The sequence below is a fragment of the Rhinopithecus bieti genome, unplaced genomic scaffold (assembly GCF_001698545.2).
Source record: "Rhinopithecus bieti isolate Rb0 unplaced genomic scaffold, ASM169854v2 scaffold_641, whole genome shotgun sequence".
Lineage (NCBI taxonomy): Eukaryota > Metazoa > Chordata > Mammalia > Primates > Cercopithecidae > Rhinopithecus > Rhinopithecus bieti.
This window is the reverse complement of record NW_016803417.1, coordinates 4,800,955-4,815,109: the sequence shown is the minus strand read 5'-3', so window position 1 is coordinate 4,815,109 and position 14,155 is coordinate 4,800,955. Positions and strand designations below refer to the sequence as shown.

At 45.1% G+C, this 14,155-nt stretch overlaps 1 protein-coding gene across 3 annotated transcripts in view; it reads left to right on the top strand.

The window, feature by feature from the left end:
- Positions 1-5,382: 5,382 nt before the first annotated feature.
- Positions 5,383-14,155, top strand: part of KANK1 (KN motif and ankyrin repeat domains 1) — a 239,239-nt gene continuing 230,466 nt past the window's right edge. For 2 of the 3 annotated variants that reach the window (XM_017883716.1, XM_017883669.1), the window contains exon 1: positions 5,383-5,462. The gene's annotated coding sequence lies outside the window, so the exon portion shown is untranslated. The remainder of the gene's footprint in view (positions 5,463-14,155) is intronic. The other variant, XM_017883684.1, reaches the window with a different exon arrangement.

Here is a 14,155-nt window from a genome sequence, read left to right as displayed (position 1 = left end):
TGTCCAGCAATAAAAAGGAAAGATGTACTGAAACCCCAGGAGTCACAGCCCCAGCTGAAGCTGGCATCCCGGGGCCCAATTCCTGCTGCCACAGTTCCGCTATTGCCAGCCCCCAGACCTTGAAGATCCGCCACTGCCGACAAGGCTGCCACCAACTGCCATCCTTGCAGAGGGGGCTCCTGCTAAATCATTTGCCTTGTACTTGAAGCAGGGGCCAGGGAAGAGGACTCTGGAAAGGACACATGGGCCTGAGACACCTTAAAATCAGAAAAAGCCCCGAGGAACATGATGGGGAGGCATTTTTTACCTGCACCCTTTTGGGATTTTTGGCTAAGACTGATAATTAAATTGACATAGATCAATAGGAGAAACATACAATTTGTTTAATACAGGTTTTTTGTTGCACAGGAGACTTTACAAGGAAATGAAGACCCAAAGATGCAATTAGAGATGAACATGTATATACTGATTTAGACAAAGAGAAGTACATCATGAAAATATGACAAGGAAAAGGGGCTTGCTAGTTAATTGGTGAAGAAGTGGCGAAGAGGACAAGGATTAGTCTAACAAGTTTGTTTGTAATATTTCCCTCAGATTCTTTCCCTCCTTGATGATGAGAACATTTCCTTCTGGTGGAAAGAGAACATCTTTTGCATGGGAATTTTATCTGCTGCTTTTAAGAAACAGAAGGAAGGGCCGAGTGATCTTCTTGCACCTGCTGTTTTTAAAGTGCCTTTAACTAAAAATGGTCAATATGCTAGAGTAGTATATTTTTAACTCCTTCAAGCTGAAGCTGGCATCCCGGGGCCCAATTCTTGCTGCCGAAGTTCCACTATTGCCAGCCCCCAGACCTTGAAGATCCGCCACTGCCAACAAGGCTGCCACCAACTGCCATCCTTGCAGACGGGGCTACAACAAAATGGGGAGAAAAAATAGTGACAACTGTGGCAGTAACCTATGTGTGCCAAATATCTCTCATGAAGCAAAATTAACAATAATAGTAAACAAGTAACATGTCAGTTATGGAGTTATCCTCTTACTGAAAGAGATCTCATAGATAACGGGAATTCCAAAAAATCTGTAATGGAAACTGGCTTTAATGTAACTGGTAACTCCATAAGGCTCTTCACTCTGAACCACTCACTAACAAGTGCTTCAGTTGATGAGCAAGTTTGTTCTTACCCTGGACTGCAGATGCCATTAGGTCTCTGCTGGTCCTATGCTGGTGAAGACTTTTTTAAGGACGAAAATAAGTCCCATATTAATTCATGTTCAGCTACAGAAAACAACAAGTGAAACTTTGTTTGCTCCAAATTGGAAACTGAAATATGGAAACAGCAGCGTGGAAGGAAATTTAACAGATAAAGGTGATTTATCAGAAAATGAAAAGGTAAAGGATACTTTACTCAATTATATTTAAAGGATGCACCTAAACTTAAAGCCAGAAACAATAGAAAATGTTGTAGAATCTTTCACAGAGGAGCCAAGTGAAGTTTTTCCATACCCTGATTTTCTCCCTCCTACGGCGCTTCAATACCCTGGACTTGCACAGATGAGGCCCTCTCAAAATCTGAAAATTGGAAAGCAACAGTGGAACCTTGAGAAAGTTCTATTATTGGAAAAGGAAAGATTACAACATATGACTATATAAAAAGAGAGGCCAATGTTACAAACTACTTTCTGTACTCCAGCAGTTACTGAACGACTTTCTTCTTCCAAAGCTATACTGAGAGTGGGACAGATTTCATTGAGTTCCTTTCCAGACCATCTCGTGTAGATAAAAGTTGAGAAAAAAGAAAAAAAAAAACATAATCTGGTTGCTTTTCCAAAGCTTGAGCAAAATGCTTCCCAAGAAATGGATTTTTGGAGCAATGGGCTGGAAAATATAAAGCAAATTCTAAAGACCACCGTACCTCTAAAAAGTTCCATCCACCACCAAACCCAGTTGGTTTTCAACTTAGGAAACCTTTAAAACTCTTAAAAAGTTCGTTTAAAAATCCATGCAAAGAACTTTCAACGAGGACGCAAACAACTCACCTGACTGGTTAAAGTGGCCTCCCAATAAGGGTGTCTGCCCGCAAGGTCCTTCATACGTAGTCTCTGTCCTTTTGCTTTGAAAATGAGAAGAAATCCAATCAAGGCAAGGCACCCAAGGACCAATCACAAACTTTACAAAAAAAAAAAAAAAAAAAAATAGTGTTTGAATAGACCATTCGAATTTAGAAGCTATTTTATTTGTTGCCTTCATTTATAGCTAAGGGCTTATCCATTGACCAAAAATAATTCTTTTCTTTCATACATCTCAGTGTAAGCACATCTATTCCAAGAAGCCCAGCTAAAATATGGTTCGTTGTTCCCAGATACAGGTATTCACACACACACACACACACACACACACACACACACACACACAATTGGAATTTGTGAAAATTACTGCTGAGAGTATTTTAATTTTCTTAATTGTTAATTTTTAAAAATAGAGATGAGGTCTCACTTTATTGCCCAGGCTGGTCTCAATCAAATTCCTGGGCTCAAGCTATCCTCCTGTTTTGGGCTCCCCAAATGCTGGGATTACAGGCACGAGCGCCCAGCCAAGAGTCTCTGTATAAATCCAAGGGCTTCTATGCTGACATGTTTGACAATCTTTCGCATGTTATATTTCAAGAAATGTTTCACTTAGTAAACAGTTCTATTCAAAGATTGTTCTTTTGTGACTGTTTTCCAGTATAATTCTATCATCAATAAATGATATAATGGGTGGGGGGAGGAAGAAAGTACAGAAACATACTACAGCATGGATGAGCCTTGCAACTATTACCTTAAGTGAAAGAAGCCGGACCAAAAGTAGCATGTTATTATGTTCCTAGTTATATGCAACGTCCAGAATCAGCAAATCCATAGAGACAGAAAGTAAATTAGTGGTAGCCAGCGGCTGCGAGTAGGGAGGAATGGGGAGCAACTAATGGGTATGGGGTTTCTTACTGGGATGCCAATGTTCTGGAATTAGTGGTGGTGGTTGCGTGACTTTGGGAATAAATTCAAAACCACTGAATTATATATTTTAGGAGTAAATTGTATGGCATGTGAGTTGTATGTCAATAAAATGACTAAATTAAAAACGAAATTTCAAGTATAAATCCACTAAAAATTCAGAATCTGCCATACTTTTGATTGATTCGTTTTGCTTACTCTTGAGGGCCTATCAACGTTTACTGACTAAATGCAAAGAAGGAGAAATAAAGGAGAGATGAAGGCTGGGAATTCAGAGGAGTTTGGTTTTTTTTATTGTTGTTGTGTTTGTTTTTGTTTTTTTAAGACAAGAGACACGCTCTGTCGCCCAGGCTGAAGTGCAGTAGCACGGTCTTGGCTCACTGCAACCTCCGCCTCCCGGGTTCAAGGATTCTCCTGCCTCAGCCTCCTGAGTAGTTGGGATTACAGGTGAGCGTCACCATGCCCAGCGAATTTTTTGTATTTTCAGTAGACATGGGGTTTCACCATGTTGGTCAGGCTGGTGTTGAACTCCTGGCCTCAAGTGATCTGCCCATCTCGGCCTCACAAAGTGCTGGGATTATAGGTGTGCGCCACCGCACCCAGTCGAGGGCACTATTTATTTTTGAGACAGGGTTACACTCTGTCGCCTGGGCTACAGGGCAGTGGCTCGACCTCCAGGGCTCAGATGATCCTCCCACCTTAGCCTCCAGGGTAGCTGGGACTACAGGCCCGCGCCATCACTCCCAGCTAATTTTTTTTTTTTTTTTTTTTTTGGTGGAAACGGGATTTCACCGTATTGTCCTCCTGGAGTCAAGTGATCCACCTGCCTCTGCCTCCCAAAGTGCGAGGATTATAGGCCTGAGCCGCCACACCTGGCCCACGAGTACTTTTTAAATGCAGGAGTCCTCCTGCCTCTGATATCTCATCCCTTATCACCATGGAAATAATTCTCCTTTTCATAGAATAGTAGACATTTGGGGCGGAGTGGTGGGGGGGATTTTAGAAAATACCTACTGCATCCAATGCCCTATTCTACAGCTGGAAAAGGCCCAGGAGGAGGAGTTTGCTTACTGCCACCCAGTGAGCTGGCAAAGGGGCTGAGATTCAAAACGAGGTTTCCTGCCTTCACATCTCTTCCAGCTGCCCTTTGCCTATTCCCTAAACAGTCAGGAGCCATCAAGTTCAGGAATATGCAGGTGTGCTTCGCTGTGAACTGTGGGGAAGCAGCGTCTTCTCCCCAGAGGCAAGCATGTCGCCTTGTGAAGTTTGCTGGCTCTTCACTTGCACACTTACAAAAAAAGGCTAAGCGCATGCAACGCCCTGCTGGATGTGTGCGGTGCTAGAGAGCTTGGGGGTGAGGGGAGGACTCTCCCCCTTAAGAAAATCAGTTGATTGAAGAGCTGACATTGTTTTTTAAGTAATACCTGCTTTTTATAAAGTCGTTCCTTCTGTTCCCAAGCTCTTCTTGTTTATTCTAGCTACCTTCAATTTGAAAGACTAAAGTTACAACTTCCCAATCCCTACTAATTTCTCTTGTACCTGCTGGATTGCTCCAAATCGCGTATTTAGGACTGAACTAGGAAGCCAGTTCAATCCTGAGTCCCCGAGGCAGGCATTGGGTCTTCTATGGAGTCCCCAGACACCTGGAACCTTCTGAATACGCATCCTCCCCTTTCCGCCGAGGACTCTGTCCTGCCGCCGAGCCAGGGCGAATGCACGGAGGTCACAAGGGAGGTGCCCTTGTAGGCGGGAGGTTTCTGGCCGCTGATGAGGCACCTGTGGGAAACAGCTCTGCACGCTCCAGTCCCTCATCCGCGGTCAGCAAACTTCTTGGCGGCGTGGGTGGACATTGAGCAGGCCATCCTCGCTGCCAGGACCCCCCGCCCCGCCCCAGTCGGAGATGGGAGGACCGCACCGTCTCACGGTTGGGTGGATTTCTTTTCCCCTTGCGGGTGTGTGTGCGAGGATGGAGGTGGTAAATACGGGTTGGTAGAAGGAGCAAGCCGGGGTGGAAGAAGCTCTTCTGCTTAGTTCTCGCCGCGGCAAGGCCCGCGGGCCATGCGAGGCAACGAAGGTGCCTCGTGGGCCCGGTGGAGTTGCAGCGGCGCGCAGGCGCAGAGATCCGCCCGCTGTCGGCTCCGCGGTACAAAGAGCGCGCCGCGGAGAGCCGGGCGTCCCCGGGACTGAGGGAGCAGTCAGGGCGTCACCGGCCGCGCCGTTCTCACGCGCTGCTTCGGAGTGCAGCCACAGCCACAGCTGTCTCCCACCCCGGGTGAGAGGCTTGCTGGTCTGCCCCAGCTTCCCCGCCCAGGCGGCGGCCGCAGAGCCCGGCGGCTCCTGTGCGATTCAGCGTTTAATTCTGGCGCTTGCCCGCCGGGGCCGACTCCGCCCCCTGCGCCCCGCCCCTCCCCGAGCTCCGGGTCCGCGGCAGAGCGAGCGAACGGCCGGCAGGTTGGGAAGAGCGGCTGAAGGTGAGTGACGCGGAGGGGTTGCCCCGGAGCGCCAGGTGCCTACCGCTGCCTCAGGCTGCTCCCCGCGCCGAACCAACTTGGCGCGCGCTGGGGTCGCATGGTGGCCGTGGCGGTGGCGGAGGGTAGCGGGTGAACCCGGCGGCCTCGGGGCGGTCCTAGGGAGGGGTCTGAGAGGTGGCGTCGGCCCCGCGGCCGTCGGAGTTTGGCGCGCTGTGCAGCGGCGGAGCTCGGCCGGTCTGGAAGACGGAGAGGCGCGCTGGGCACAGAGCAGCGAGAAAGTTCGGACTGGGCCGGCCGGCGGGAATGTGCGGGCGCCTGCCCGCCCCCGGCCTGGAGCTCTGGCCTTTGGATGCCTCTGGGCCGTTCCCTAGCCCAGGGTGGAATGGGGGACCCTCTCTGAAGCGGCTCTCCGTGAAGTTCGGTGCTGTGCTCTGCAGGAGGGAGTGGCGGTCAAGACCCCTTTATCCTCGGCCCCAGAGGGGCAGGTGTCTCCAGGTCGCCCTCCGCCAACTCCGAGATGGCTCCGGCCAGGGTTGGAGGGCGGGGAGGTGGGGGAGGGGTGTGTGTGTGGGCGTTGCGGCGCTCAGGGCCTCTGGGGGCAGCCCAGCCGGGCGCGGACAGCGTGGGTTTCGGAGGACCCGCGGTTCCAGGTCGAAGGAAGGTGCAGGGGCCCTTAAGCGGGCTTGCCCCTGAATGTCCCGTTTTCCATGCCGCTTTTGCCAACACACAGTGGCACTCGCAGCAGCCACTGCCCCTTGACCGAATATTCGTCTTCTTCACCTGGGTACCATGGAACTTTAAGAGGCAACTGTTCTTGGTGGCTCTTGCAGGTCAGCACGAGCCGTGCTGCACGAGCATGACCTAGTGAAGGCTTTGGCCGTGTTAGCGTTAACAACAATTTATGGCGTCCCCCAGCGCTCGCTTTCTGCACATGGCCTCTACGGAGGGTCAGCCCATCTTATTAAATAATGGATTCTATTAGACCCTGATACCCGAGACTAATAAGGAAGCTTAATCATCCAGATCTATAATCGTGCAATTCCTTTCCTCACCTTCATTGCCCCCCACCTCTGGAGTTGAATGGAAATTAGGGTCTATTTGCTTATTTTGGATTCCTGAGTTTATTCAAGTTCATTTTTAGGTGGTGTAACAGCTAAGTAGCTATTCATCTGCCAATTTCTCTTGTCATCCAACTTTCTCTACTAAAATGTTGAGAAGTGCCACGTTTTATTTAAAAAGTTGAAGTGTAATAAACATAAAAATTTACTCTTCTAAAGTGTAAAATTCAGTGGTTTTTAATATATCCATAAAGTTATGAAATCATCACTGCTATCTAATTGCGTTTCGTTGTCCCCAAAAAGAAACCCTGTACCGATTAGCAGTCATTCTTTCATCTCCCAGCCCTTCTCCCTCATTTTAAGGCAGCTACTTAGAAAGTTTTTCCAAGATAGAGGTTGAGTGAGAAAACTGAGAGGTTATTAACTTCGGTCCTTTTTCTGTTACTAGGTTTGGGGAAAGGTGCTGCTGAAGCAATGGAAGAAAAATTAAGTATTGACTGTCCTATGGGGTGGTTAAAATGAATAAGGATGGAAGAGAAGCTTCCAGTAAAGGAATAATTGCCTTCTTTAGAGATACACAAATTGGGAATACATTTTATCCCCTTAGGGCACAGGGATGCTTTCTGGACTCTAGACTTGCCTAGTCCATAAATCACTCTAGTCGAGGTTCTGCCTCAGCAAAAGTGAGTTCTGGGTGTGTGTGTGTGCACGCTCGGCAGGGAATGTTAGTAGGGAAAAAAGACTGTAGGCTTAAAAATAATTTTTTAAAATGTTCAAACTGGCCCCAAGGAAAGAAACCAAAAAACCACAGGCAAATGGCTACTGGAATTGATACACTGAAGACTAGTTTCATTTCATGAGTATCGGTGTCTGTTCATAAATAGTTCTGAGTTAATGTGTGCATACATTAACTTTTTAGCCCAGGTGGGAGGAGGAGGATGGAAAAGGATCTAGTTGGGGGCAGTGCAAGGAACTGGGGAGAGGGATGGGAGAATGGCCTAAAGGGGCAGTGCTTGTGGGAGCTGAGGACTGTTAAGATGGAGTAACTGTAGGGTGAGCAGATTCTGAAGCAGCAGAGTGGGTCTGAAAAATTGGACCCTCCACTCTGGCTTTTGTTGGATAATGTGTGCGTGTATTAAAAATCATTTTTAGTAAGGAGAGTTGAAGCTATCTAAATTATGCAATATTCACTACACTTCTCACTCACCCTTCAATAAAAAGTCAACTTGTTTTCAAGTGTTTCAGGAAGTTTTAGGCCTGTTGCATGGGTGAGTTGGCTTATGCCATCTTTTTTTTTTTTTTTTTTTTTTCTTTTTTTTGCCTTAATTTAGAACATTGACATAGCCAGGACTCCGCTCTCTACTTTAAAAAATAAAAAATAACCGGGTGGTTGTGGCACATGGCCACCTGTAGGTCCCAACTACTTTTTTTTTTTTTGGGAGGCTGGAGGCAGGAGGATCACTTGAACCCAGGGAGTTTTGACGTTGAGTTTGACGTTGCAGTGAACTGTGATCATGCCACTGCACTCCAGCCTAGACAACCAAGCAATATCCTCTCTCAAAACAAGAGGAAGAGCTGTACCATAGGTATACATCTCCCACACCCCACACCCCCGTCAACGGAGTTTCGCTCTTGTCACCCAGGCTACAGTGTAATGGCACAATATCAGCTCACTGCAACCTCTGCCTCCCAGGTTTAAGTGATTCTCCTGCCTCAGCCTTCCAAGTAGCTGGGATTACAGGCATCTGCCACCATGCCCGGCTATTTTTTTTTTTTTTTTGAGACAGAGTCTCGCTCTGTTGCCAGGCTGGAGTGCAGTAGTGAGATCTTGGCTCACTGCAACCTCCACCTCCTGGGTTCAAGCGATTCTCCTGCCTCAGCCTCCCGAGTAGCTGGGACTGTAGGCACGTGCCACCACACCCAGCTAATTTTTGTATTTTTAGTAGAGGCAGGGTTTCACTTTGTTGGCCAGGATGGTCTCGATCTCTTGACATCATGATGCGCCCACCTCAGCCTCCCAAAGTATTGGGATTCCAGGCGTGAGCCACCACGCCAATTTTTGTATTTTCAGTAGAGACAGGGTTTCGCCATGTTGGCCAGGCTGGTCTGGAATTCCTGACATCAGGTTATCTATCCACCTCTGACTCCCAAAGTGTTGGGATTACAGGCGTGAGCCACCCCGCTCGGCCCTTTTTTTTTTTTCCCGAGATGGGGTTTGTTCTTGTTGCCCAGGCTGGAGTGCAATGGCGTGATCTCAGCTCACTGCAATCTCTGCCTCCCAGGTTCAGGCGATTCTCCTGCCTCGACCTCCCGAGTAGCTGGGATTACAGGCATGCACCACCATGCCCGGCTAATTTTGTATGTTTAGTAGAGATGGGGTTTCTCCATGTTAGTCAGACTGGTCTCGAACTCCCGACCTCAGGTAATCCACCATGCCTTGGCCCCCCAAAATGCTGGGATTACAGGCGTGAGCCACCGCGCCTGGCCCGTAGCTGTACATCTTAAGAGTACATCTTCACAAAGTGAACATAAACTTATAACAGGTACCCACGGAAAGAACCAAAATATTGCCAGCATTGCAAAAGTGCCCCTATTCTCTTGTCCAATCACTGCCCCTCCCGAAGAGTAACCGTTATACCAACTGTGGATAGATTTGTCTGTTTTCATGCTGTACACAGACTCACACAGTATATAGCTTTTAGTATCCGGATTTCTTTCTCTCAGCATGATATTTGTGAGATTCAGCTGTGTTGTTGCTTGTGGCCGTACAGTTATTTTCACTGCTGTGTAATATTCAATTGTGTGACTACAATTTACCAATTTTTAGGGTTGAGGGGCATTTGCATAGTTTCCAGTTTCTTCCATGGCAAATAGTGTGACTTTGAACATTCTAATTCTAGTATATGTCTTGATACATAATACCTAATACAAATGTGTACCTTTGTACAAATTCTATTCAGAAGCAGAATTTCTAAGTTCTGAACTAGGATTCAGTTTAGAGGATACAGTCAAGCAGATTTCTGAAGTGGTTGTAGAGTTTATACTTCTACCCGCAGTGTGAGAGAGTTCTGTTGCATCCTTTTTAAATTGGAAGAGCAGTAGATCTGCAGAGTTTGGCACATGGACAAAATATGACCTATTTATTATTATTTTTTTTGGAGACGGAGTCTCGCTCTGTCGCCAGGCTGAGTGCAGTGGTGCGATTTGGACTCACTGGAACCTCTGCCTCTCGAGTTCAAGCAATTCTCCTGCCTCAGCCTCCCAAGTAGCTGGAACTACATTCACATGCACCACACCCAGCTAATTTTTGTACTTTTAGTAGACATAGGGTTTCACCATGTTGACCCGGATGGTCTCCATCTCCTGACCTCGTGATCTGCCCACCTCAGCCTCCCAAAATGCTGGGATTACAGGCGTGAGCCGCCGGCCCATTATGACCTGTATTTAACCCATCCTAGCAGACTCATTATTTGTTGTCTTCACTTCCAGTGCTTTTCCATGTCTGTTCATGTTTTTATGAAGTCACAATTCTAATATTCAATTTTGTATTTTGTTTCTTAACACAATATCTTAATATTGCTTCAGTCTCTATGACTTTTTAATCCCTGCATATGTCTAAGGATATGCTTTCATTTAATAATCCTCTCATTAGAAATATGTGTTAATTTCTGGTGTTTTACTAGTACATACTGTTGTGGAAATCATCTTTGTGCATATAGTTTTTACCTCCCTCTTGGGTATGTCATAAGTTTGAGATTTTTGTTTATGTGGCTTGAGATCTTTATTGTTAAAACTGCTGCCTGCAGAGTTGTCCTTGAACCTAATATGGAATTGATTAAAGAAATCTTTTTCTTTTAAATTTTTTTGAGGCAGAATATCATTGTGTCACCCAGGCTGGAGTGCAGTGACAGGATCAGAGCTCACTGTAACCGTGAAATCCTAGGCCCAAACAATCCTCCCACCTCAGCCTGCCTGCCAAGTAGCTGGGACTACGGGCACATGCCACTGTGCTCAGCTAATTTTCTTTTTTTTTTTTTTTTTTTTTAATTGAAGAGACAGAGTCTTGCTAGGTTGTCCAGGCAGGTCTCAAACTCCTGGCCTCAAACAATCCTCCCTCCTTGGCCTCCTAAAAGTGCTGGCACACAGGTGTGAGTCACTGCACCCAGTCTAAGAAATCTTTAAATTGCTAATACATTACCTGCAAAAGGGTGTCTCGTTGGGTTAAACTGCAATTCTGAAAATAATGGTGAGGTTGACCCTGATAACTTCTTTAAAAATAGCATAAATTGAACTTTTGTGGCAGTTTCATTTACCCATCACTTATTAGTTTTCTTTATATGATACTGTTTGCAAAGGTATGGAGCCAAGAGCTTGAAAGGATATAAGAAGGATCATACCATTAAGTAGTTGATTGTCCAGAAATTATATCTAAGAATTAAAAACACCAGTTAGGCAAAATTCTTATACATGACCAAGGAGTGTTTATTCTACAAATGCAGTGCTTGTTTAAGTTCTGAGGGAGAAGTCTTTTTTATCTGGATGGTTAGGAGTTGCTTCCCCCAAAAGTAAGACTTGAGCTTAGCTTTAAGGAATCTCTAGAAATTGGCTAGGGAGCAGACATCACTGAAGAGACACTGAGCCTTCTCAAGGAGACAGTTCAACGGTGCACAGGGAGAGCCCCAGTTGACCACTGGGCAGTGGGGTCAGTGATGCTGGCTTCCTTGCCATTCTTTATCTGGAAGATACCAAAAATAAGTGAACTAATATATAGGCAGAAAAAAGTACTTAGAGCTTTTTGGGAGAAAGCTGTTTGGTACATTCTAGTCAGCATCATGGAGTTTAATGGTAAACACCTGCCAGAGATTAGCATGCAGTAGGCTGCTTCTTTGCCTAATTGTAGATCTTATTAACTCCTCTCCTTTCCCCTCAGGTAAAATTCAGTGATAATTTCTCTAAGATGAAGGCTACTAGACCAGCCTCCATTCAGAATAAGCCAATATCACTTAACTTTCTTAAACAGTACTTAAATTTCTATTATGTGCAAGGCCTTGGTGGGGGAAATCAGAGACTAGAAAGCTAAGAGTTCATAGGGAATGAATGTATAATGATGCAAAATCATATTAATAATAGGCAAAATGATAGAAATACCCAATATTAATATAAAAGGTTCACTCTGGAAAGGAAGGAGATGGAGAAATTAATGCTGAGTAGAGAGATCTGGGTGATATTTAGGGGGATTTGGCCTTGAAAAATGTGTACAGGTGGGAATTAGAGTAAAGGGCACTGCATTTAGGCAATAGGTTTTGAAAAAGTAAAAGTTGGCAGTGCTTGATATATAATACCATGGTCACTCATATGCTTGGAGACCCAGGTGAATGGCAGTTTGAGGTTGTACCTTTCCTCTTGTGACTTGTGATTGCCAAGCCAGCCTGTTGATCTCTGGAAATATTGTAGGTGTAGGCCCAGGCTGGCTACTTTTAATCTAGGATCTGTTGCTTGCTGTGTGACCTTTGACACAGTTACGGAACCTCTCTGTGTGTCAATTACCCATTTATAAACAGGGATAATAAAAGCACCTCCTTTATTGGGTTCTTGTGAGGATTGAATGAGTTAAAACCAACTCTGTTGGTTGAGGCAATCACAAACCTGTCCAGACTCAAGAACACTTAGAAGGGTGGCTGGTATACAGTAAATTTTAAACATGTTTGCTGTTATTCCCTTAATTTTTAAATTTCTGAATTTTAAAATTTCTAATACACGTGTAAATAATATAAACCACAAAGGGTTTAAAATAAAAACAGAACTCATCACTCTTGTCTGGTCCCAACTCAGCTACAGTCTTGGTTTAGGTGTGATAACTGCTGTTTCTGTTTTTAGTTCTTCTAGTTGTTATTTTAGCAAATTACCCCCCAAACTTTAGTGGCTTAAAAATTTGTTTTATGGTATTTTGAATTCTGTGGGTCAGGGATTCAGGGAGGGCTGGGTGATTCTGCTGCTTTTGGTGTTGACTGAGGTCATTCCCTGGTACCCAGCTGGTGGATGTGCTGGTCCACAGGGTCCAAAAAGGCTTCGCTCCCATGACTTGTTGCCTTGGTGGGAGTAGCTGGAATGCTGGGCTCAGCAATGACTGTTGAGCAGAGCACCTACACATGTTGACTTCATTTGTCTTCATGGCAACTACATGTCTTCGTGGTGACTTCAGCATGGTGGCTCCAGGTAGTTGAACTTGTGTGGCAGCAGGCTTCCCTCATGTATTGCTAGTGGTTCTCCAGAGAAACATAACCAATAGTGTGTGTGTGTGTGTGTGTGTTGTGTGTGTGTGTATATATATACACACATACATACACATGTACATATGTGTGTATACATATATGTGTATATATATACACATACATTGTGTGTATGTATATACACAACACGAACACACACACACGAGATTTTTAAAACAAGGAATTGGCTTATTCAGTTTAGAGGCTGTCTAGTCCTAAATCTGCAGTGTTGGCCGACAGATGGAGATGAGGAGAATCTACAAGAAGACTGAAGGTGGTCTGCTGGAGAATTCCCTCTAGCTCAGGGAGGTCGGTCTTTTTGTTCAGTTCATACCTTCAGCTGTTTGGGTGAGGCCCACCCACATTATGGAGGGCAGTCTTTTTTACCCATAGTTACCTAATTTAAATGTGAATCTCATCTAAAAACATCCTCCAAGTCAACACATAAAATTAACCATCACACCCTGCTACGAGCACCTTGGGCAAACCAGTTGGAAGCTTCATGGCCCTTTATGACATAGTGTCAGAAGTTACATGACTTACCTTTTGCCAAACTATTGGTTGTAGCACAAAACTTGCTCAGACTCAAGAAGAGGGGACATCGACCTGCCACTTGATGGGAGTGTCAAAGAATTTGCAGTATAAAATATACTGCCAGTCTATCCTTGGGTTCATAAATTTGACAGTATCTGTTAATTTCCTGCTAAGGAAGAAGTGGAATTTATATTCCCTCACACCTTTCTTTCCTCTTCTCTCTGCCTCCTGGTTTTATTAGATATCTTATTATTTTGTCTTATTATTTTAGTTGTCTTCTTTTGGTTACCTTTCTGATTTAAAATAAAGCAGTCCATTCTTTACCAGGCCAGAGAGATATGGAAAACTCAGGTCCGTTGAATGGTATGGTGTTGGGGAGGGACACGGCAGAAAAACAGCAAAATTGTCTTAAATGGGGGAGGCTTGACAATGAGGCTCTTGTTAAAACACTGCAGCCACTAGAGATGGGAATTGTCTATGAGCATGTCCTCTTTGTGAGCCTAGCAGGTGGCATAATTTGACAGTTTTTATTTTCTCTCTTTGGCTTTTAAACTCAGATACCTGTTTGCCTTTTCCTTCCCTGCACTTTGCATTTAAATTATGAATGCTGGAAGCAAATGATATTTTCACCAATGAAGAATCTTATTACAGACACATGGCTGAGTTGAGTGTTTGTATGTGGATGTGCATGCAGAAAAACCTGTCAGAAATAGGTGCTCTCTTGCTTTTTTCATTACCAAAGCAATCAGTTAATTGGAAACAGAGTGTCAGTAGAAATGAAACCTGAATACTGTATTCACCTTTTCTCTTTTCCTCCCTCCCTCCCTCCCTC